At 39.1% G+C, this 27,169-nt stretch overlaps 1 pseudogene; it reads left to right on the forward strand.

Annotated features, from left to right (window-relative positions):
* Positions 1 to 1,932: 1,932 nt before the first annotated feature.
* On the forward strand, positions 1,933 to 2,731 carry LOC114498759 (annotated as a pseudogene).
* Positions 2,732 to 27,169: the final 24,438 nt, after the last annotated feature.

Below are 27,169 nucleotides of genomic sequence, written 5' to 3' on the forward strand. Positions count from 1 at the left end.
ATGAACCTGCCAACTATACAGTCAGTTAATCTATGACAAAGGAGGCAAGAATATGCAGACAGTCTATTCAATAAATGGTATTGGTAAAACTGAACAGATACATGCATAAAAGCAAAACTGAACCAGCTTCTTACACCATAGATAAGAGTAAACTCAAAAGGGATTAAAGATTTAAATGTAAGACTCAAAACCATAAAAATCCTGGAAGTAAACATAGTCAGGAAAGTCTCTGACATTGCTCTTAGTAATATTTTTTCTGATATATTCTTCAGGCAAGGAAAAAATGTGACTATATCAAACTAAAAAGGTTTTACGCAGTAAAGGAAGCCATTAACTAAATAAAAAGACAACCTACAGAATGGAAGAAGATATTTGCCAATGATACATCTGATAAGATGTTAGTATTCAAAATTTATAAACAACTTATAAACTTAACATCAAAAAAAAACAATCAAGAGATGGGTAGAGGACCCAGGTAGACATTTCTCTGAAGAGTACACACAGATGACCAATAGACATGAAAAGAAGCTCAATGTCACTGATCATCAGGAAAATGCAAATTAAAACCACAATAAAATATCTCCTCACACCTGTCAAAATGGCTATCATCAATAAATCAACAATTAAGTGTTGGCAAGGATGTGAAGAAAAGGAGACCTCATGCATTTTTGGTAAGACTGCAAATTGGTGCAGTAACTATGGAAAACAGTATGGATGTACCTCAAAAAATTGAAAATAGGACTACCTTATGACCCAGTAATTCCACTTCTGGGTATACATCTAGAGAAATCCAAAATGCTAATTTGAAAAGACATATTCATCCTTATGTTTAATGCTATTTAAAATTGCCAAGATACAAAAGCAACATAATTGTCCATCAATAGATGATTGTGTAAAGAAGAACTGGTACATATATACAATGAAATACCACATGGCCATAAAAAGTAAAATTTTATCATGTGACAACATGGAGGGACCTAGAGGTTATTATGCTAAGTGAAATAAGTCAGAGAAGACAAATACCATGTGATTTCATTTATATGTGGAATCTAAAGAACAAAATAATCAGCCCTGCCTGGTGTGGCTCAGTGGGTTGGACGTCATCTCACAGACAAAAGGTCACATGTTCAGTTCCCAGTCAGGGCACCTACAAAGGACAGCTAATTGATGTTTCTCTCTCAAATCAACGTTTCTGTCCCTTCCTTTCTCCTATTCTTCCCCTCTCTCTAAAATCAATAGGCATGTCCTCCAGAGAGAATAAAAGAAAATAATAGTAAGAATAAAGATAAAAATAAACAAACAAAACAGAAAAAAAACTGAATAGATCCAGAGAACAAACTGATGGTTGCCAGATGGGAGGGGGCTGGGGGACTGGGTGAAAAATGTGAAAAAAATAAGTACAAAATCAATAGTTACAAAATAGTCACAGGGATGTAAAGTACAGCCGCATAAGGAATATATTCAATAATATTGTAATAACCCTGTATGGTGCCAGGTGGGTACTAGACTTACTGGGGGATCACTTTGTATGTTATATAAATGTCTAAACACTATGCTATATACCTGAAACTAATATAAAAAATATTGAGTGTCAACTGTAATTAAAAAAAACACAAAGAGCTAGACATCCATGCCAAAGAAGACCAGAACCTACAGAGGCCTCAGAATGAAATCTAGACCACAGACAAGATCACCCTGAAGAGACAATTGAAGGTGGAGAAGCAAGCTGGTGTCATATCAGCTACACATTCTCACAATTACATATTCTCATCAAAGTATTTAAGGACAACTAAGGTTCCTTTTAATGAGTAACTTGCTCAAAAAATTGTGGTTCTAGAGCAAAAAGTCCAAATTTAGTTTCAAAATTGAAGGTGTAGGCTTCATGTCCAGATATGAAGGAAGCCGGTCTGCCCCACCATCACCACTGCCATCATGAGCTGCACACAGTTCAACAAGGGGCCCTTGTATGGGCTTTTGGCCAAGGTCAAGAACCAGCTCCTATACAAATATAACCCTCAGAAGAAGGCAAAACCCCATAGCTGGATCAAGGGACTCATTGGCCTATCAGTTCTGACTTCCAAAAGGGTCTGAAGGATGGGATTATCCTGTGCACACTCATGAATAAGCTGCAGCCCAGCTCAGTCCCTAAGATGAACTGCTCCATGCAAAACTGGCACCAGCTAGAAAAACCTCTCCAACTTCATAAGGCCATGGTCAGCTATGGCATGAACTTATGGACCTGTTCAAGGCCAATTGACATATTTATGAGTGGAAATGTGAACCAGATGTGCATGTCTCTTCTGATTCTGGCAAGGACGGCTAAGACAAAGGGGCTGCAGAGAGATGTAGACATTGGAAAAGCAGAAGCAGAACTTGAATGGCGCTACCATGAAGGCAGGCCAGTGTTTCCTTGGGCTCGAAATGGGCACCAAAAAGTGTGCCAGCCAGGGAGGCATGACAGCCCCAGGACCCAGTAGTACATCTATGACACCAAGTTGGGGACCAACAAGTGTGACAATCCTCCGTGTCTCTGCAGATGGGCTAACGCAAGGTGCCAATCAGAGTGGCCAGGTCCTTGGCTTGGGTCGGCAGATATATGACCCTAAGTACTGCCCACAAGGCCTAGTGGCTAATGGAGCTCCAGGGTCAGCAGGTGACTACCCAAGCCCAGGGAAAGCCCCAGAGCACTTCCCCTACTACCAAGAGGAAGGAGGCTGCTGAGCCACCCACTTAGTGGGGTGTCTCCCTATATCATCACCCCATATGGAATTTCAGGTTTTTCTGTGTCTTCATCTTGTTTTTCTGTGTGTTCAAGTGCTTCCAGCAGAGTGACTGTGAAGGCTGGATCCAGATGCTTGAGAGGTAAGGGGTCCCTGCCAGGACACATTCAGGTAGCAAACTTCCCAGCAAGCTTTATGCCAACCTATGGAGGAAAAAAGAAACCTGTGCCAGAGGAGAAACTGGCCCCAAATGGCTTCCAGGTGGTTCTGCACCTCTTTCCTCTTCTCTGCTGATCAGTTTGTGGTTTCTGTACCCACAAAAGTTTCAAGCACTTTTAACAAAACAAAAGTAATTTTTGAGGGGGGGATGGGTTGGGGATGTTGGAGGAGGTTGCTGGGAAGAAGGGCCCCTGAGAGAAGGCCAGGCCACAGTCCCCAGATATTTTAGGTATCAAAAGGAACTGGATTTCGGCCCTGGCTGGTGTAACTCAGTGGATTGAGCATGGGCTGCGAACCAAAGTGTCGCAGGTTTAATTCCCAGTCAGGGCACATGCCTGGGTTCCAGGCCACGGCTCCCAGCAACCGCACATTGATGTCTCTCTCTCTCTCTCTCTCTCTCTCTCTCTCTCTCTCTCTCTCTCTCTATCTCTCTCTCTATCTCTATCTATCTCTAACTCTCTCTATCTCCCTCCCTTCCCTCTCTAAAAATAAATAAATAAAATCTTTAAAAAAAAAAAAAAAAGGAACTGGATTTCCCCAGGACCCTCCCAGGGGCCCAGCAACAAAACCAAGACCCAGACAGGACAGTGGAGTTCTGAGTTGTTGAGGCAACACCAAATCCCCCCTTCTATACTAATCTCTTCTTCCCAACAAAGTACTGCAGAGGGACCCCCACCAGTAGGCCCTCTCTGGGACCAACCTCACTCAGGAGCCCTGGGAACAAGAGATAATGTGAAATACCAACTGCGGACCAAAGGCAATAAAAACCTTTTTAGGGGGGGAAAAAAAGGAAAAGAAAGGAAACCTAAAACTAATGAGGCTTTAGAACAAAGATAAGACCGGGAACACATCTTTGAAATGAGAGGGTTCAAGGTATAGAAACTACACAAAATGACATCATCTTTACCAATGACCATATTTCTCTGGAGCAGGAGTGGAGGCATAGAGGTAAATTTAGTGTATCTAATATTGTCACTCTGGGCCCCAAACCTCTTTCTAATTTCCTGGGTGTTCACCTTCTGCCTTGGACTGTAAACTGAGCCTTCTATAGATGGTAGGGGTACTGCAAGAGCCAGAGACAGACAGAAGCACTGCAAGAGGCACCTCGTGGCACCATTAAACCAGCCTGACTCTAGAACCCAGCAGAACTAAAGGAGAGTGCAGACAAAATTTATGCACACCATTTTGCAAGCATTATAACACATAATTTTTGATTCACACAAATAACCAACAGATACTAAAATCTTTGAGTGTTTAATGAGTAACAAGATATACATTGCCTCAAAGAATTTCATCAAAGCCCTGGCTGGTGTGGTTCAGTTGGTTGGAGCAACATCCTGTAACCAAAAATTTGTGGTTTTGATTCCTGGTCAAAGCACATACCTATGTTGTGGGTACAATCCCCAGTAAGGGGATGTGCGATTCCTGGGCACATGCAAAAGGCAACCAATTAATGCTTCACACTCACATCGATGTTTCTGTCTCTCCTTCCTCTCTCTCTAAAAGCAATTTTTAAAAAAGAATATCTTCATAGATGACTTATTATTTACAAAAGAAAAATAATTTTGTAGTGAAGAAAACTGGCAAACTTCACCTTAAGCAACTGATCAAAATTCACTTCACCAGTCAGAGTACAAATTATCATGAGGTGCCTTCTGATATGATAGACAGAGAGGAACACATTACTTCCATGGTATCACTGCCTAAAGTGCATTCACTGAATCTAATTATGAAGAAACACTAGACACACCCAAGTTGAGTGACAATTTATAAAGTCATAGCTTTGTACTCCTAAAAACAATGGATTGAACGATGGTAATAGGGGTGGAAAGAAATAAGCTAACTTAAGAAATAATTAGAAAGTAAGTTTAATAAAGTACTCTCTTTTGTATATAATGTGCTATCATCTGGGGGGAGTGGGGAGAAGGTACACAATCAGAGACCTGTTCATATCTAAAATGTCTCTCCACAAATGCTCAATAAACTGGTAATACTGGTTAACTCTGGTGAAAGATGAAAACCTGGATTGGGAGACAGCACAGGTTTTCACTTTAATCTTTTCATCATATTTGAATTTTATTTTTTTTTATTTTAATCGTTGTTCAAGTACAGTTTTCTGTCTTTTACTCCCACCTCAGCCCACCCACCCATTCCTCCCCACCTCCCTCCCATTTCCACCCCCCCTACTTTTTGTCCATGTGTCCTTTATATTTGTTCCTGTAAACCCTTCCCATTCTCCCCTGGAATTCCCCTGAAATTCCCTCTCCTCTTCCCTCTGGTCACTGTCAGCTTGTTCTCTACCCCAAGGGAAAAAAAGCCAAAACACTCAAAATCGTGGAAATTGAATAGCATGCTATTAAACAATAAATGGGTCAAGAATTAAATTAGGGAAGAAATCAAAGTGTTTTCTGGAAAAAAAACAAAAATGAACTCACAACAACCCAAAACTTATGGGACACAGCCAAGGCAGTCCTGAGAGGGAAATTCATAGCAATACAGGCCTACCTAAAAAAAGATACAAACATTTCAAACAAACAACCTAACCCTACATCTACAAGAACTCGAGGAACAACAGCAAAGACAGCCCAGAACAAGTAGAAAGAAGGACATAACCAAGATCAGAGCAGAATTAAATGGCACAGAGACTATAAGCACAATTCTAAGGATCAATGAATCCAGGAACTGGTTCTTTGAAAAGATAAACAAATTGACAAGCCTTTAAGCAGACCCATCAGAAAAAAAAGAGAAAGGATCCAAATAAACACAATCAGAAATGAAAGAGGAGAGATTACAACTGATACCACAGAAATACAAAGGATTGTAAGAAATTACTATGAAGAACTCTATGCCAAGAAATTTGAAAACCTAGCTGAAAATGGAAAAATTCTAGAAAATATAATCTTCCAAAACTCAATGAAAAAAGAAGCAAAAAGCCTGAACAGACCACTAACAGCAAATGAAATTGAAGCAGTAATCAAAAAACTCCTGACACACAAAATCCTGGGACCAGATGGTTTCACAGGAGAATTCTATAAAGGATGTAAGGAAGAGCTAACTCCTATCCTTCACAGACTATTCCAAAAAATCCAAAATGATGGAAGACTCCCAAACTCTTTTTATGAAGCCAGCATCATCCTATTTGAATTTTTAAATCATTTAAATGTGGTATTTATTTAAAGTTTCTTTTTTAAACAACATAAAGAAGTGGCTCTCAAACATAATATTAAATAGAAAAAAAACATATAAAAGCATCATGTTATATGACTCCATTACAAAAAAATTTTTTAAGATTTTTTATTATTTATTTTTAGGGAGGGAAGGGAGGGAGAGAGAGAGAGACAGAGAGACAGAGAGAGAGAGACAGAGACAGAGAGAGAGAACCATCAATGTGCGGTTGCTGGGGGTTATGGCCTGCAACCCAGGAATGTACCCTAGCTGGGAATCAAACCTGGGACACTTTGGTTCCCAGCCCACACTCAATCCACTGAGCTATGCCAGCCAGGGCTCACAAATATTTTTTAAACTAGGTAAAATTAATCTATGTAATAAAGGAGCTTAAGAGACTCACATTTCCTCATTTCAATCTTATATAAAGATACAGTGATCAAAACAGTGTGATACTAGCATAAGGACAGACATATAGCACACAGACCAATAGAACAGCATTAACAGTCCAGAAATAAACCCACACATCTATAGTCAATTGATTTCAACAAGGGTGCCAAGACTACTCAATGGGGGAGAAATATATGGTGCTGGAACATTTAGCCATCCATCCACAAGCAAAAGAATGAAATTAGATCCCTGTGTCATACCATATTCAAAATGAATTCAAATGTATAAACAACATAAATGCATGGGCTAAAACTATAAAACTTTTAGAAGAAAACATAAGAGTAGTTCATGAACCTTGTTTTCACCATGGATCCATATATATGATACAAAAAGCATGTACAACCAAAGGACAAAATTAGGTAAGTTGGAATTTATGGAAATTAAAAATATTTGATATAGTCCTATTCATTTATTTTTGCCTTTACTTTCCTCACCTTTGGAGTCAAATTCATAAATCTTCTCTAAACCAAGGTCCATGAGTTTAGTACCTGTGTTTTCTTCTATGTAATTTATTGCTTCAGATCTTACATTTAGGTCTTTGATCCATTTTGAATTAATTTTTGTACATGGGAACAAACTGTAGTCTAGTTTCATTCTTTTGCTTTGGCTCTCCAATTTTCCCAGCACCATTTATTGAAGAGGCTTCTTTCTCCATTGTATGCTTTTTGGCTCATTTGCCAAAAATTGTTTGCCCATATACATGTGGTTTTATTTCTGGGCTCTCAATTCTATTCTATTGGTCTGTGTCTTTTTTTCTGCCAACACCATGCTGTTTTGATTATCATTGCTCTGTAGTATAACTTGAAGTCAGGTAGTGTGATACCTCCAGCTTCATTCTTTTTACTCAAGATTCCTTTGACTATTTGAGATCTTTTGTAGTTCCATACAAATTTGATGATTGTTTTTGTTCCTTTTTTTTAATGACATTGGATTTTTTATGGATGATTGCATTAAATCTGTATATGGGTAATACAGACAGTTTTATTTTATTTTATTTTTAATATATTTTATTGATTACGCTATTACAATTGTCCCATTTTCCCCGCTTCACTCCCCTCCATCCTGCACACCCCTTTCCCACCCACATTCCCCCCTTTAGTTCATGTCCGTGTATCATACTTATAAGTTCTTTAGCTTCTACATTTCCCATACTATTCTTACCCTCCCCCTGTGTATTTTCTACCTACCATCTATGCTCACTTAGTCTCTGTACCTTTTTCCCCCTCTCTCCTCCTCCACTCCCCTGTTGCTAATCCTCCATGTGATCTCCATTTCTGTGGTTCTGTTCCTGTTCTAGTTGTTTGCTTAGTTTGTTTTTGTTTTTATTTTAGGTGTGGTTGTTAATAATTGTGAGTTTTCTATCATTTTAACTATACATGTCTTTTATCCTCTTTTTCTTAGAAAAGTCCCTTAAACATTTCATATAATAAGGGCTTGGTGGTGATGAACTCCTTTAAGTCTTGACCTTATCTGAGAAGCACTTATCTGCCCTTCCATTCTAAATGAAAGCTTTGCTGGATAGAGTCATCTTGGATGTAGGTCTCTGCCTTTCATGACTTCAAACACTTCTTTCCCGCCCCTTCTTGCCTGTAAGGTCTCTTTTGAGAATCAGTTGACAGTCTGGTGGGAACTCCTTTGTAGGTAACTCTCTCTTTTCTCTTGTGCTTTTAAGATTCTTTCCTTCATTTTAATCTTGGGTAATGTAATTATGATGTGCCTTGGTGTGTTCCTCCTTGGGTCCACTTCTTTGGGACTCTCTGAGCTTCCTGGACTTCCTGGAAGTCTATTTCCTTTGCCAGATTGGGGAAGTTCTCCTTTCTTATTTGTTCAAATATGTGCTCAACTTGTTGCTCTTCCTCTTCTCCTTCTGGTACCCCTATAATTTGGGTGTTAGAATGTTTAAAGATGTCCTGGAGGACCCTAAGCCTCTCCTCATTTTCTAAAATTTTTGTTTCTTCATTCTTTTCTGGTTGGATGTTTCTTTCTTCCTTCTGGTCCACTCTATTGATTTGAGTCCCAGTTTCCTTCCCATCACTATTGTTTCCCTGTGCATTTTCCTTTATTTCATTAGTGTAGCCTTTGTTTTTTTCATCTAATTGCTACCAAATTCAACCAATTCTGTGATCATCCTAATTACCAGTGTTTCGAACTGTGCATCTGATAGGCTGGCTATCTCTTTATCACTTAGTTGTATTTTTTCTGGAGCTTTGATCTGTTCTTTAGTTTGGGCCATTTTTTTCTGTCTTGATGTGCCTGTCACATAGTGAGGGGCGGAGCCTTAGGTGTTTACCTGGGCAGGGCAACCCAGTGTCTGGGTTGTGACACTGTATGTGGGGAAGAGGTCTAAGAGGGAACAATGGTGCTTGCTCTGCTCTCTGCCGGATTTCAGTCACTTCCCCCGCTTCCCCTAAACACATTGGGCCTTTCTAAAGAGTGGGCTTGTGAACTCTCCAGGACCCTGTGGTCTCTCTAACGCACTTTCCTCTGAGGCTGGGAGTTCTTCCACTGCTGCCTCAACCCCCACAGGTGTTTTCAATTGGGGTTTTGAGGCTTTATTTCCCCACTCTGGGACCCTGGGTTGCGCAGTTTGTCTCATTCCCCAGTTTTGCCTGGTTTGTTGGCACATGAATGTGGGACCCACCGGTCGCCAGCTGCCTTGTGGGCCACGCCCCTCCACAATTCGCAGCCTCACTGGTTCCACCTGCTGCCATCTCACTGGGGCCACCAGCTGCTGCCTTGCACACCCAGGGTCTGCCAGCCACCACTTTGCTGTGACTCCTCTCCGCCTGGCTGCCTGACTTTGCCCCTCCTACTGGTCTGGATGAATGTGTCTACTTTAACTCCTTGGTTGTCAGACTTCCAAACAGTTCAATTTTCTGTCAGTACTGGTTGCTTTTTGTTTCTAAATTGTTGTCCTTATTTTGGTTGTGCGAGGAGCCACAGTGTGTCTACCTATGCCTCCATCTTGGCGGGAAGTCTCCCAGACATTTTAACTATGTTGATTCTTCCAATCCATGAACATGGACTATCTTTCCATTTCATTTTGCCTTTTTTCAATCTCTTTTAATAATGCTTTATAGTTTTCAGTATATAAGTCCTTCAAATACTTTGTTAAGTTTATTCCTAGAAATGTTACTTTTTATTGCAATTGCAAAAGGAATTTTTTTTCATTTCCTTTTCTGAAATTTCATTGTTAGTATATAAAATGCAGTGGATTTTTATACATTGGTTTTGTATTCTGCAATTTTACTATATTTTTTATTGTTTCAATGATTTTTGTGGAATCTTTAGGGTTTTATATATGTAGAATCATGTTTTCTGCAAAAAGTGACACTCTCACTTCTTCATTCCAAATTTGGATGCCTTTTATTTTTTTCTCTTGCCTGATTGCTCTGGCTAAAACTTCCAAAACTAAAAAGCTTCTGCAGAGCAAAAGAAACCACCAATGAAACAAAAAGCAACCAATCAAATAACTAATATTTGCAAACAACAGCTCCATCTAGGGGTTAATATCCAAAATATATAAGGAACTCATACAACTCCACACCAGACAAACAATCCAATTAAAAAATAAGCAGAGGACCTGAACAGACATTTCTCCCAAGAAGACATATAAATGGCCAGCAGATATATGAAAAATGCTCAAATTCACTAGCTGTTAAGAAAATGAAAATCAAAACTACAATGAGATACCACCTCATAGCTGTTAAAATGGCTATTATCACAAGACAAGTAATAACAAGTGTTGGAGAGGTTATGGAGAAAACGAACTGCTGGTGGGAGTGTAAACTGGTACAGTCACTATGGCAGAAGAATAGAGACACCATATGACCCAGCAATTCCTCTTCTGGGTATCTACCTGAAAAACTTGAAAAACTTGAAAATATTTATTAGCAAAAATATATGCTCCCCTGTGTTCACTGCATCACTATTCACAGTGGCCAAGACATGGAAACAACCAAAGTGTCCTTCAATCGACCACTGGATAAAGGAGATGTGGTACATATATACTATAGAATACTACTCAGCCATAAGAAAAGATGAAATACTGCCAACATGGATGGAGCTTGAGAATATTATGATAAGCAGCTTCCTGTTCCTCTGCATCAACTATGCCTGCATTCTGCTCTCCCATGTGTGCTCTTAAGAGATAAGCACCATTTGTTCCAGCAAGAGGTCCTGGCCTGCAGAGGAGGGCAGTGTGCAGCTCGGATTCTCCAGCATGCCACCACCCCCACGAAGGGGTCCGCACAGGCTACCTGCTGTGACCTGTACAGTGCCTATGATTGATTACACAGTGCTACCTGCAGAGAAAGTCCTTGTGAAAAACGACATTCAGATCACTCTGCCTGCTGGTGCTATGGAAGAGTAGCTCCACATTCTGGCTTGACTGCAAAACACTTCATAGATGTAGGAACTTGTGTTATAGATGAAGGTTATAGAGGAAATATTGGTGCTGGGCTGTTTAATTTTGGCAAAGAAAAGTTTGAAGTTAAAAAAAGTGACTGAATTGTACAGCTTACTTGTGAACAGACTTTTTTTTTTTTTTTTTTTTTTTTTGGACAACACTGAAGGGATTTAGGAGCTTTCGGTTCCACTGGAAAAATTAAAATTTATGCCAAGAACAGAAAATGAGAAAACATATTTTTTTCTTAAAAATAAGAAGTTCTTGTTTAGTGTTTTGGTGCTATAAACTTAATAGCTTTAGCTTCTAAAAGTACTTGATTCTCTTATGATCAAGGAAAGGGTATCTTTTGTGTTTCTCTGCATTTGGTTGTTGTATAAATCTGCATGGTAGATTTGTCCAATCTATCACAATAACACAGTTTGTTTGCTCAACCATATCAATTACAGATTCACCCCAGAACTCTGTTATTTAATATACTACCCTAACCCTTCAACAACTGATTTTTCAGTTTGTTTATAAATGATAATAAGCAAAGCCTTTCATTCAATAGATTTGAATTCTTTCACAGATAGAGATTATTGCATAAACTGAACTAAAGGATAATAAAAAGTTAAAGTTAAAAAAAGAGAATATTATGATATGTTATGGACCACTCCATGTGGTTTCGGACACTGTAGCCCAGCTGAGCAAAACCTTGGAAAAGGCTAATAGTCTCCCTAGAAAACCAGGAAAGTGAGTGGCAGACATGACCAGATACTAACACCCAGGGTTCCTGTGGGAAATCAGACCTGAAATATACATTGTATCCTTTGAAGCCTGCTCTGCCTAGTGATAGCCCTGTTGGTATAAGCCAGATGTTTGAATTCAAAGGATAAGGAGTGAACTCCTTATCCCATGAACATGCCTTAACAACCACCTGGCATCAGCATGTCTCGCAGACCTGACCTGAGAGATCTCTGTGTTCCTTCAATTGTTATCTATAGATAATATCTGTTTTCTATTAACTACAGCCTTTGGGCATTGTTTGATGAGCTATGCATGCATGCTCTATACTCCTGTACATACTGATCCCAATAAAAGCCATTTTGGAGAAGGGCTCAGGGTATTCTCCACAGAGGTAATCACCACACCCTTTCCACTGGAAGAACAGATTATATCCTGGATGACTCCTTTCTTTTCATCCAAGGTGGCAGGGAGAGTTCTGCTGGGCAGAGCACCCCCACAATGATAAGCAAAATAAGTCAGACAGAAAAAGATAAGAATGATATGATTTCACTCATATGTGGGAGATAAAACTGAAACTCAAAGACACAGATAACAATATGGTGGTTACCAGAGGGAAGGGGTGTAGAGGATTATAAAGGGTAAATGGAGCCAAATATATGGTGATGAAAGATTATTTGGCTATGTGTGGTGGACACACAATGCAATATACAGATCATATATCATAGAAATCTACACTTGAAACCTATACAATTTTATTAACCAAAAGTTAAAAAGTGAACATCTGTTGTCACTGCTTAAGCAGATATGAGACTCTTCTATCACAACTCAGCTTTTCCAGGACAGTATCAAACCTCCCTCGGTGCTGAGACTCCCCCAGGAGAACCAATGTCCTGACCAAGTTTGTGCCTAATAAGCATTTGCTCTCTAAATAATTTCTAGGCTGTTGTGGATTTTTTATTAGTTTTTTAAATTGGTTTTAGAAACAGAAAGGAAGGGAGAGTTAGAGAAACGTTGATTTGTTGTTTTACTTCTTTAGGCATTCATTGGTTGCTTCTTATATGTGCGCTGACTGGGGACTGAACCCACAACCTTGGCATATTGGGACAATGCTGTAACCAACTGAGTTATGTGGCCAGGGTGTTTTTATGGGCTTTGTAACCTTGAAAATTATTTATTTCCATCTTACCTCTTCAGCAAATGACAACCTCTTAGGTGCTAGCAATTAAGCCTATATTGTGGTATAATGGCCCCCAAATATACCCATCCTAATCCCCAGAACCTATGAATATTGCTTTATATGTCAAAACAGACTTTGTAGCTGTGATTAAGTTAAAAAGATTGAGATAAGGAGACTATCCTGGATTGTCTGGTGGGCCCAAAATATCGTAATATTCCTTATAAGAGGGATGCAGGAGGAGACAGAGAAGAAGGCAATGCGATGACAGAAGCAGCAACTGGAGTGATGAACTTTGAAGATAGGGGGAGAGGGTACAAGCCAAAGAATGCCAGCAGCTACCAAAAGCTGAAAAACACAAGGAAAAGGATTTTCCCTCAGAGTCTTTGGAAGGAAATCAGACTTGTATTTAGCCCAGGGAAACTGGTTTTATACTTCTGGCTTCCAAAACTATAAGAAAATAAATTTATGCTATTTAAAGCTAGTAAATAAATAATGCAAAACATTTGTTCATCACAAAGAAAGTGAAAAGACAACCTAAGAATGGGGGAATATACTTGTGAGTCATATCTTTAAAATGCCTAGTATCCAGATGATACAGGGTCCAGCACAAATAATGCCCCTTTTTTTATTACAAAAACTTTTATTATAAAATCATAAGCATGTAATTCTGTAACATAACAATATCACACTAAATCAAAGCACACATACGACATTTTAGGTGACATGTTTAAATTAAAATGATAAATTATTACACCCATATTATTACCCTACCAACCACACTCAAGAAGGCCTTACTTCTGCCAGACCCTGTATATTCTTACACCTCAAAAACAAAGACAAAAAAAAAAACAATTTTTAAATAAGCAAAACTTGAACAGGCAACTATCCAAAGAAGATTTACAAATGGCAAATAAGCACAAAAAAGATGCTCAACATCATTAGTCTTTAGTGAAATGCCAATTAAAATCACAATAACATACCATTCACACCCACTAGGATGACTACAATTTTTTTAAAAATAGAAAATGATGGGGCTGGAACCGGAGTAGGGGGGAGAAAACTGTACTTGAACAATGATTGAAATAAAAAAAAAAAGTCAAAAAAAAAAAAAAGAAAATGAGTGCTACCAAGGACAGGAAGAAATTGGAACCCTTCTACATTGCAGCTAGGAATGTAAAACTGTACGGCCTCCAAGGTGAACAGTGTGGCAGTTTCTCAAAATGTTTAATACAAAACTACCACACACTCCAGGAATTCTACTCATAGATATATACCCAAAAGAACTGAAAACAAGTATTTAAAAAACTATTTATGCATGAATGTTCATATTAATACAGTTCATAACAGCCAAAAACTAGAAACAACTTGAATATCTATCAATTAATGGATAAATTAATGGATAAATAAAGCATTGGATATGCACACAATGGAGTGTTATCCACCCATAAAAATGAATAAAGTGGTAATATATGCTACAACATTGATAAATCTTGAAAGCATTATATAAGTGAAAAAAGCCAGAAATAAAGTCACATATTATTTCATTTATATGAAATATCCAGATTTTGGGAGATGGCGGGGAGGTAGGTGGGAGCAAAGTCCACTTCCCGCTGTGCACAGGTAGAACACTTAACTGATCTTCTGAGGAAAAGAGTAAACAGCCAATGGTATCCAAGCATATATGAAGGTTGGAGGCCCAAACTGTAGAGGACATTGAAAAATCAGACAGTAAGGAGATTGCTTTGAGAAGGTAAGGTCCCTGGGACCAGCGTGGGGACCGGGGCTGCTGCAGGCTCAGGCCAGGCACCTGCAGAGCCTGCTGCAGGAGTCTTGGAAGAGAGCTAGGTCAACAACTCCCTCCCCTGCCAAACAGGTAGGATAGAGTGGCCCCAGGATGGACCTGGATGCTTGATGTAGCTGGGGGGAATAAAGACAAAGTGGCAGACAAACAGTGGTAGTGTTCACCTGCTGAGACTGTGGATGCAGGCTAGGTCATTACCAGAGAAATTGGGGAGCCAGGTGATGCCTGAAGAAGGAGAAGAGTTGGGCAGTGACAGACCCTGACCCAGATCTCAGGTCTGATTGGAAAGCTGGGCTGTGTGAGAGGCCAGGTGCCTGTTGGGAGCAGCAGACTTGAACAGGAGGATTTTGTTTGAAAAACAGCCTCTAAGTGGCTGATTACGGAACTCTCCCACAGGGGCCACCCCCAGACACCCAAGCCACACCCTGACATTAGCAACAGGCAGCAGCAGCAGTTACAGCCCACCGCACCCCAGCCCAGAGCACTGGCTTGATAAGAGGAAGGAGGAGCCCCCCCCCCCAGCAGCCCCCAACCCCAGCAGAGGAGAAAAACAGGGCTCAGGGAGTTAGCAGTCACCAGAAAGACTTAACTCAGTGAGGGAGCTGAACTACCCTGAAGAGACTTTGAGAGTGCCTAGAACCTAGGACAGCAAAGAGCGAGAAGGTGGTGTGTGAACTGTAACTAATTGGTGCACCTCAAGGACAGCACAACTGATGGATTACAGGTGCCAGCCTAATGCAGAAGGGCACTGGGGCCCAGAAGCAAACTGAGGAACTGGGTTTGGAGGCTGGACAACTGTAAAGAGTGCAGCCCAGACCTGGCCCCCAGTCCTGCAAAACCATAGGAAGGGAGAAAAGGGAAACCCAACCCCCCTGAGCCTGCTGCAGCCAAGAAACAGAGCAAAACTGGCTTGGTGGGTTAAAGCAAGGAGGAGGCATTGCTTTCTATATATTTTTCTCCTTCTTTTTTCCTTTTTATTTATTTATTTTATTTTTCCCCAGGTGAGACAGTAAGACCTGGAGCTGTGAAAGCACCAGAGTCTGACCAAAAGAGGGATGACAAGGCTAATCCCAACAATTGAGAAACTGAGACAAATTTCACTTTGCTATTCCAGAGAACTTGCATATTATTGTTTATTTGTATTATTTTTTTTATTTTTAGTTCTTTCATTTTATTAGTATTTTTTACTTCTTTCTGCTTCATTTTCTTCATTTTGTTTGTTTAACTGCATTGTTTGACTGGTTTTCCTTGTTCTCTCTTTCATAGTGTATTTTTAATTTTCCTTCTTTCACTTCACTTGTGTTCCAATACCACACTACTCTAGGTTGGGTACTTCCTATTCTAGTTATTCAGATCACATAGATTCTGTCATACGATTGTTGTTCCAGTATTATTGTAAATAATTATTGTTCCATATAATTGTAAATACTACACAGCACCCCTCCCAGATCAGCCCATTTCACTGTCTTCTGAAACTTTATTACTGTTGTGGTTAACTCTCCTCTCTCATACACTATGCGTATTTTCTACCCTTTATTCTCACTATATCTCATAATCTCACATCCTACAAGTTCACTGTTTTCTGGATTCAACTCACAATCCTTCCCTACTCTTATTTTTTTCTACCCTTTCTAAAAAAAGGCTAGTTGTGAAATATCACAGTTAACACTATACTTATCCAAAGGATCTCCTATCTCTTCTCTAAACATTGGTATTTTAAATCCCATAGAATACACTCCCACTGTTTTAATCCATTTTGCCTCACCCCCACCCCCATCCAACTGATCACATAAAAGAGTAGGTGGGAGCTGTGAACACAACTATACCTGCTGGAAGAGAGAAACCACCAACAAAGGAAACGCCAACAAATAATAAAGGAAGATAGTGAAGGAGTGAGTGGAAGCCACACTAACTCCCACCCAGGAACAATCTAGAATTACAAATAAATGGTGGAGAAATTACCCAGAACAAACAACTGAACAAGAGTGAGAGAGAAGCCTCAAAACCTTGGACAGATAGAAGAACCAGCTTCAACACAACCTGTCCACACCTGTACAACAGCATACATGATGTGGTGAGCAGAGTGACCCTCATTTAAACAACTAAGGGAAGACCCCACCAAAGAAAGAACCAACAACAATCAAAACCCAAAGATGTCCAGAGAGCCAACATAAATGTCAGCCCAAGAACAGCAAGTTCGGGAGATCAAGGAGACTGCACCACTGAACCTGACAGGTCTCCTATCATAGCCGTTCACATCACAAACCCAGGGAGTCAGAACAGATCAATTTAAGAAGAAGAGGCTAACAAGAAGAGTCTCACAAACAATGGGAAGACAAAGAAACAAATCTCAAATGAAAGGAAATAAGGAAGCCTTAGAAAGGATGCTAAATGAAATAGAGGCAAATCAACTATCAAATATTGAGTTCAAAGCAATGGTTGTAAGGAAGTTTAATGAGCTCACAGAGAATCACCAAAAACTATGGGGAAACTATGATGAACTCACTGCAAACTATATCAACATGAAAAAGGAAATAGAAACTATCAACAAGGACCAAGAGGAAATGAAAAAAACAATTTCTGAATTGAAGAACACAGTAGAAGGAATCAAAAGCAGGATAGATGAAGCAGAGGATTGAATGAGTGAGCTGGAGGAAAAGGTAGGAAAAAACACCCAGAAAGAGCAAGAAAAGGAAAAGAGGCTCAGAAAGAATGAAAAGGGGTTAAGGTCACTTCAGGACAACATGAAATGTAATGATATCCATATAATAGGGATATCAGAAGGAAAAGAAAAAGAGCAAGGGATAGAAAACTGTCTGAAAAAGTCATAATGGAAAACTTCCCTAATTTGATGAGAGAAAAAGTGACACAAATCCAGGAAACACAGAGTCCCAATCAAGAGGAACCCAAAGAGGCCCACTTCAAGACACATAATTGAAATGGCAAAATTCCAATACAAAGAGAGAATCTTAAAGGTAGCAAGGGAGAAAAAGGAGTAACATACAAGGGAGCCCTGATAAAACTAGCAGCTGACTTCTCAATGAAAATGCTCCACGCCAGAAGGGAATGGCAAGAATATTCCAAGTAATGAAAACCAAAGGCCTGAGACCAAGACTACTCTACCCATCAAGGCTGTCATTTAAATGGAAGACCAAATAGGGAGTTTCCCAGGCACAAGAAGCCTTAAAGAATATACCTCCCCCAAACCAGCCCTGCAAGAGATGCTAAAGGGTCTACTTTAAGAAAAGGGAAAAAAAAAAAGAGTGAGAGATAGAGGAACACAGCTATGAAGAAAGTAAAATGCCAATGAATAAGTACCTATCAATAACAACCTTCAATGTAAATGGATTAAATACTCCAATCAAATGACATAGTATAGGTCGAAGATGGAGGTGTAGGTAGATATACTATGCCTTCTCACACAACCAAAAAGACAACAACAAACTAAAAATAAAAATAAACAGAACTGACAGAGAATCAAACTTTATGGAAGTCTGACTTACCAAGAAGTTAAAGAAGACATATTCATCCAGACCAGTAAGAGGGGTGGAGACAGGCAACTGGGCAGAGAAGATTCACAGCAAGGCAATGACTGGTGGTGCAGGCAGTCCTATATTTGCATGCAGATAAACAGGAAGGGGTGAATGGGGAGTGAGATAGACAATGCAACCAAGTGTTCCTGTGTGAGGAAATAAAGCCTGTTCCTGACTGAAAAAATCTGTGGGGTTTCAGGCAGTGAGAGAAACTCCTAGCCTCACAGGAGAGATAATTAGAGACCCACAGGGACCTAGAATGAACAAACCCAGCCACCTGGGAATCAGAACAAGAAGGGCCCATTTTACTTGTGGGTAGTGGGGGAAGTGAATGAAAGTAAGCAGTGAGCGGAACAAGTGGCATTGTTCCCTCTCAGACCCCTCGTCCATATACAGTGCCACAGCACAGCAGTCAATTGCCATTCTCTCATGAATGCCTAAGGCTCTGCCCTTTACCAGTTAACACATGAGCTTAGACAAAAAAAAAAAAAAAAAAAAAAAAACGGCCCAAATAAAAGAACAGATCAAGGCTCCAGAAAAAAATGGCAACTAAGTGACAAAGAGTTAGCCAAACAATCAGATGAAGAGTTCAAAACGATGGTAATCAGGATGCTCACAGAAATGGTTGAGTATGGTCACAAAATAGAGGAAAAAGTGAAGGCTATGAAAGGTGAAACAAATGAAAATCTACAGGGAACAAACAGTGATGGGAAAAAATAGGATTCAAATCAATGGTTTGGAACACAAGGAAGAAATAAACATTCAACTAGAACAGATGAAGAAACAAGAAATCAAAAAAAAAAATGAGTAGAGGCTTAGGAACCTCTGGGACAACTTTAAACATTCCAAAATCTGAATCATGGGGTTACCAAAAGGAGGAGATCAAGAAACTGAAAACTTGGAGACTTCCAGCCAAGATGGAAGCATAGGTAGACATACTGTGCCTCCTCACACAACCAAAATAAAGTCAGCAACAATTTAGAAGCAGATAACACCAAAAACTAATGGAAAATTAAACTGTATGGAAGTCAGACAACCAAGGAGTTAAAATATACACATTCATCCAGACCAGTAGAAAGGGTGGAGTCAGGCAGCCAGGCAGAGAGGGGTCCCAGCACAAAAAGTGGTGGCACCAGGCACATAAGGCATCTTGGGAGCAACAACGCAGCAGGCAGACTCTGGGCACGCAGGTGGCTGGCAGACCCTGAACGTGGGGTGGCAAACAGCAGACCCAACAAGGCTCCAATTGTGAAGTGAGGCACTGTGTGCAACGTGGCTGGCTGTCTGGGAAGTCCCACATTCATGTGCAGATGAACCAGGCTAAACTGAGCAGTGAGACTGACCCCACAACCCAGGATCCCAGCACCAGGAAATAGAACCTCGGGACACTGGTTGAAAACACCTGTGGGGGATGAGGCACAGTGAGAGACTCCCAGCCTCATAGGAGAGTGTGTTGGAGAGACCCACCGAGGTCCTAAAATGTGCACATGCCCAGCCACAGGGCAATTAGCACCGGAAAAGCCCAGTTTACTTGGGGCAAGTGGCAGAAGGGACTGGAATCCGACAGAGAGTGGAGAAAGCACCATTGTTCCCTCTTGGACCCTGCACCCACATACAGCATCACAACCTAGATACTGGGTTGCCTCGCCCAGGTGAACACCTAAGGCTCTGCCCCTCATACATAACAGGCGAGAAACACACACACACAAAAAAATGGCCCAAACAGAAGAACAGATCAAAGCACCACAGCAAATACAACTAAGCAATCAAGAGATAGCCAACCTATCAGATGCACAATTCAAAGCACTGGTGATCAGAGTGCTCACAGAACTGGTTGAATTTGATTGCAAATTAGATGAACAAATAAAGGTTACATAAATGAAATGAAGGAAAATGCACAGGGAACCAATAGTGATGGGAAGAAAACTGGGGCTCAAATCAATGGAGTGGACCAGAAGGAAGAAACAACCAAACAGAAATGAATGGAGAAATAAGAATTCAAAAAAAAAATGAGGAGAAGCTTATGAACCTCCAGGACATCTTTCAATGTTCCAACATTAGAATTATAGGGGTGCCAGAAGGAGAAGAGGAAGAGTAACAAGCGGAGAAAGTTATTTGAACAAATAATAAAGGAGAACTTCCCCAATCTGGCAAAAGAAATGGACTTCCAGGAAGTCCAGGAAGCTCAGAGAGTCCCAAAGAAGTTGGACCCAAGGAGGAACACACCAAGGCACATCATAATTACATTACCCAAGATTAAAATGAAGGAGAGAATCCTAGAAGCAGCAAGAGATAAGGAGACAGTAACCTACAAAGGAGTTCCCATCAGACTGTCAACTGATTTCTCAGAAGAGACCTTACAAACAAGAAGGGGCTGGAAAGAAGTATTCCAAGTCATAAAAGGTGAGGACCTACATCCCAGATTGCTCTATCTAGCACAGCTTTCATTTAGAATGCAAGGGCAAATAAAGTGCTTCTCAGATAAGGTCAAGTTAAAGGAGTTCATCATCACCAAACCCTTATTTTATGAAATGTTAAAGGGACTTATCTAAGAAAAGAAGATAAAGAAAAAACATGTATAGTAAAAGGACAGCAAACTCACAATCATTAACAACCACACCTAAAGCAAAACCAAAAGAAACTAAGCAAACAACTAGAACAGGAACAGAACCACAGAAATGGAGATCACATGGAGGGTTAGCAACAGGGGAGTGGGAGGAGGAGAGAGGGGGAAAAGGTACAGAGAATAAGTAGCATAGAATGTAGGTTGAAAATAGATAGGGGAGGGTAAGAATAGTATGGGAAATGTAGAAGCTAAAGAAATTATAAGTATGAAACATGGACATGATTAAAGGGGGGATATGGGTGGGAGAGGGTGTACAGGGTGGAGGGGAGAGAAGGGGGGAAATGGGACAACTGTAATAGCATAATCAATAAAATATATTTTTTAAAAAAGGATACTCAATAGCATGAAAAGACAGAGAAACCATATCTGAGATTAAATAATACACTGGAAGAAATAAACAGTAGGTTAGATGAAGCAGAAGATAGAATTAGTGTTTTGGAAGACAAGGTAGAAAAAAACAACCATGCAGAGCAACACAAAGAAGAATTTCTAAATATGAGGAGAGCTTAACAAACATTTAGAACAACATGAAATGTAACATCTGTATCATGGGAATACCAGAAGGAAAGAGAGTAAGCAAGGGATTGAGAACCTATTTGAAGAAATAATGACTGAAAACTTCCCTAATCTGGTGGAGGAAAAAGTCACAGGTCTAGGGAGCTCAGAGAGTCCCAAACATGTTGGACCCAAAGAGGCCTACACCAAGACACATCATAATTTAAATGACAAGGCTTAAAGACAAGGAGAGAATTCTAAAAGCTGCAGGAAAAGTAGGTAGTAACCTACAAGAAGGCATCAATTAAAGGGACATCTGAATACTCAACAGAATCATTTCAGGCCAGAAGGGAGTGGCATGTAATATTCAAGGCAATGAAAAGCAAGCAAGAAAGAAGGTGCTCCTACCCTTTGCAACAGCATGGATGCAACTGGAAAGCATTATCCTAAGTGAAATAAGCCAGGCAGTGAAAGACAAATACCATATGATCTCATCTTTAACAGGAACCTAAACAACAAACCAAACAAACAAGCAAAATATAACCAAAAACACTGAAATAGAGAACAGTCTGACAGTGTTCAGAGGGGAGAAGAGAGCGAACTTCAGGGGAAAAGGGGAAAGGTTTACAGGAACAAGTATAAAGGACACATGGATAAAAAACTAGGGGCAGGTGGTAATGGGAGGGAGGAGGGGAAGGCTGAGTGGGTGGGCTGGGATGGGAGTAAAAGACAGAAAATTGTACTGCAACAACAATTAAAATAAAATTAAAAAAAAAAAAAAAGCAAGGACCTACAACCAAGGCAACTCTACCCAGTGAGGCTATCATTTAAAATCATAGCAGAAACCAGGAGCTTCCCAGACAAGAAAAAGCTAAAGGAGTTTGCTAACACCAAATAAGTGCTGCAACAAATGTTAAAAGGCTTGTTTTAAGAAGAAGAAAAAGAGAAAGAAAAAAAAAGAGGAAAACAATCTAATGATAAAATGGCACAAATATGCATCCATCAATAATAACCTTAAATCCAAATGGCTTCAATGTTCCAACCAAAAGATGTAGGGTAGCTGAATTGATAAGAAAACAAGACCCATATATATGCTGCCTCCAAGAGACCCATCTTAGATCAAAAGACACACACAGACTAAAAGTAAAGGGTTGGAAAAAGATATTTTGTGCAAATAAAAGAGCTGGCATAGCAGTACTTATATCTGACAAAATAAACTTTAAAACCAAGGCTATAGTAAGAGACAAAAAAGGACACTACATAATGATAAGGAGAACAATACAACAAAAAATAACCTTAGCAAACATTTATGCACCCAACACAGGAGCACCTGCATATGTAAAGCAAATCTTGATGGGCATAAAACCAATGGGGATTTTAACACCCCATTAACTTCAATGGATAGATCTTCCAGACTGAAAATCAACAAGAGGACAGCAGCCTTAAATGACACACTAGATCAAATGGGCTTAACTGATATCTTCAGAGCACTGTACCCCAAAGCAGCAGAATATACATACCTTTCAAGTGCACATGGAACATTTTCTAGGGTAGACCAAATGTTGGGACACAAAACAAGTCACAGATTTAAGAAGACTGAAATCATCAAGCATTTTGTCTGACTACAATGCTATGAAACTAGAAATCAATCACAACAACACTGAAAAACACACAAAGACATGGAAGCTAAAAAAGTTATTAAAGAATGAATGGGTCAGCAACAAGATAAAGAATGAAATTAAAAGATACCTTGAAGTAGATGAAAATGAGAACACAACAATTCAAAATCTGCAGGACATTGGAAAAGCAATCCTAAGAGAGAAGTTCATCACATTACAGGTCTATCTCAAAAAAAAAAAAAAAAAAAGAGAAAGAGAGAGAGAGAACTCAAATAAACAATCTAACTTCACACTTAAAGGAACTTGAAAAAGAGCAACAAACAAAGCCCAAAGTGAGTAAAAAGAAGGAAATAATAAAGATCAGGGCAGAAATAAATGAAATAGAGTCTTTAAAAATTTATACCAAAGATCAATAAATCCAAGTGTTGGTTCTTTGAAAATATAAACAAGATTGACAAACCTTTAACCAGACTCAAGAAAAAAGTGAAAGGACCCAAATAAATAAAACAGAAATGAAAGAGGAGAAATAACAACTGACACCAAAGAAATACAAAGGATTGTAAGAAAATAGTATGAACAATTATATGCCAACAAACTGGATAACCTGGATGAAATGGATAAATTCCTAGAAACATACAACCTTCCAAAAATAAATCAGGAAGAATCAGAGAATCTGAATAGACAGATTACACCTAGATGAAATTGAAGCAATAATAAAAAAAACTCCCAACAAATGCCCTGCACCAGATGGCTTCACAGGTGAATTTTACCAAACATTCCAAGAACTAAAAACTCTCTTCCTCAAACTCCTTCACAAAATTCAAGAGTAAAGAAAGCTCCCAAACTCATTTTATGAGGCTAGCATTATCCTAATTCCAACACCAGATAAAGACACTACAAAGAAAGAAAATTATAGGCCAATATCACTGATGAACATAGAGGCTAAAATCCTCAACAAAATATTAGCAAACCAAATACAGCAATGCACCGGAAAGATCATACACCAAGATCATATGCAGGATTTATTCCAGGAATCAAGGTTGGTACAACATTACAAATCAATAAATATGATCCACCACATAAATAAATGAAAGCCAAAAACCAAATGATCATATCGATAGATGGAAAAAAAGCTTTTGATAAAACTCTCAGCAAAGTGGGAATAGAGGGAACACAATGAAACATAATAACAGCCATATATGACAAACCCACTGCCAGTATCATACTCAATGGGCAAAAACTACAAGCATTCCCCTTACAATCAGGAACAAGACAGAGATGTCTGCTTCCACCTCTCTTATTTGACAGAGTACTAGAAGCCTTAGCCACAGCAATCAGACAAGTAGAAGAAATAAAAGGCATCCAAATTGGAAAAGAAGAAATAAAACTGTCTTTATTTGCAGCTGACATGGTATTGTACATAGAGAACCCCAAAGATTCCACCAAGAAACTACTATAACTGATAAATGAATTCAGCAAAGTAGCAGTATACAAAATTAATATCCAGAAATTAGTTGCATTTTATATGCCAGTAACAAACTAACAAAAAGGGAAATTAAGAAAACAATCCCATTGACAATCACTTCAAAAATTATAAAATACCTAGAAATAAACCCAACCAAGGATATAAAAGACCTATACATGGAAAATTATAAGACACTGAAGGAAGAAATTGAAGAGGATACAAATAAGTGGAAGCACATACTGTGTTCATGGATAAGAAGAATTAACATCATTAAAATGCCCATACTACGCAGAGCAATCTATAGATTCAATATGATTCCTATCAAGATCCCAATGACATATTTCACAGAACTAAAACAAATATTTCAAAAATTTATACAGAACCACAAAAAGGCCCGCAAGCAACCAGATGGCACATTTAATATTTCATCTTTATACCAGGCTGAGAAAAAAGAACACAGTTGGAAGAATCATTCAACCTAATATCAAACTATACTGCAAGGTCAGAGTAATCAAAACAGCCTGGTACTGGCATAAAAACAAACACATAGATCAATGGAACTGAATTCCCAGAAATAAACCACAACTTTATAGTCTATTAATATTCAACATAGGAAGCAAGTGCATACAATGGACTAAAGATAGTTTATTCAATAAACAGTGTTGTGAAAATTGGACAGATATGTGCAGAAAAATTAAATTAGACTGAAGTCTTATACCACATACAAGAATAAATTCAAAATGGACCAAAAACTTAAATGTTAGACCTGAAATCATAAAAATCCTAGAAGAATATATAGGCTGAAAAATCCTGGATATTGCTCATAGAAATTTTTTTACCAGGGATATCTCCCCAGGCAAGAGAAACAAAAGAAAAAACTAAACAAATGGGACTACATCAAACTAAAAACTTCTTGCACAGCAAAGGAAAACATCAACAAAATAAAAAGACAGCCCACAGAATGGGAGAACACATTCACTGATACATCAGAAAAGGGGCGAATATCCAAAATTTATCCAGCACTTACAAAACTCAACACCCCCCCAAAAAATGAAACAACCCAGTTTAAAAATGGGCAAAGGACCTGAATAGACTTCTCCAAAGAGGATGTATAGATGGCCAATAGACATATGAAAAGATACCCAATATCACTAATCATCAGAGAAATGAAAATTAAAACCACAATGAGATACCATCTCACACCTGTCAGAATGGCTATCATCAATAAATCAACCAGCAAGTGTGGAAAGGATGTGGAGAAAGGGGAACCTTTTTGTACTCTTGGTGGGAAAGCAGACTGGTGCAGCCACTGTGTAAAGCGGTATAGAGATATCACAAAATATTAAAAATGGATCTGCCTTTTCACCCAGCAATCCAACTCCTGGGAATATATCCAGGAAGCCAAAACACTAATTCAAAAGAACATAAGCACCCCTATGGTCATTGCAGCATTATTTATAATCACCTGGATATGGAAGCAACGCAAGTATCCATCAGTACATGAGTAGATAAAACAATTATGGGACATTTACACAGTGGAATTCTACTTGGCTGTAAAAAAGAAGAAAATTTTACCTTTTGCAACAGTACGGATGGAAATGGAGAATATTATGCTAAGTGAAATAAGCCAGTCAGAGAAAGAAAAATACCATATGATTTCACTCATATGTGAAAACTAATGATCAAACTGAATTAAGCAAAACAGAGACAGACTCATAGATGGAGAACAGATGACAGCTAGTGGGGAGTGGCCAGGGGGTGGAAAGATTGAGCAAAAAGGAAAATGGACTCATGGACATGGACAATAGTGTGGTGATTACTGGGGGGAGGCGGGTATAAGGGGACTAAATAGTAATGGAAAAAATACAATAAAGATTAAATTTAAAAAAAAAAATAATGAAATCTTACCATTGCAACAGCATGGGTGGGCCCAGAACAGGGATGTCAAACTCATTTTCACCAGGGGGCCACATCAGCCTCCCAGTTGCCTTCAAAGGGCCGGATGCAATTTTAGGACTGTGTAAATGTAACTACTCCTTAACAGTTAAGCGAGAACTCAGCACTGCCGCCTGGTAGAAACAAGGTGCCAGGCCGGATAAAACAGGGTGGAGGGCCAGATTCGGCCCACAGGCCTTGTGTTTGCCACCTGTGACCTAGAATGTATTATGCCAAGTGAAAAATCCTAGATAGTGCTCATAGAAATTTTTTTACCAGGTATATCTCCCCAGACAAAGAAAGACAAATACCATATGATTTAACTTATGTGTGGAATCTATAAAACAAAACAAATGATCAAACAAAAAAGAAACAGACTACAGATACAGAGAACAGACTGATGGTTGCCAGAGGAAAGATTGATGTGCTGGGTAATAAAGGTGAAGGGATTAATAAGTACAAATTAATAAGAACAAATAGTCACAGAAAAGTTACAAGGATGTAAAGTACACCATAGGGAATATAGTCAATAATAATAATTGTGAATGGTGCTAGGTGGTAGTTGAAATACCAGGAGGATCACTTTGTAAAGGATATGATTGTCTAACCACTATGCCACACCTAAAACTAATACAAAATAATACTGAAAATAAATTGTAATTGAAAAATAAAATTTGTATTTTGAAAAAAGATGCTAGTTGAGCTATGAGACAATATCCTTAATATAATTGGAAATCTTTTTGGTTGACTGAGAAGATTTACTAGACACCATCTTAAATTTTCCTAGGGTGTTAACAAAGATTCTATAATCATACCCTTGATGTCATTTT

Source organism: Phyllostomus discolor, chromosome 6, assembly GCF_004126475.2.
Source record: "Phyllostomus discolor isolate MPI-MPIP mPhyDis1 chromosome 6, mPhyDis1.pri.v3, whole genome shotgun sequence".
NCBI classification, from domain to species: Eukaryota; Metazoa; Chordata; class Mammalia; order Chiroptera; family Phyllostomidae; genus Phyllostomus; species Phyllostomus discolor.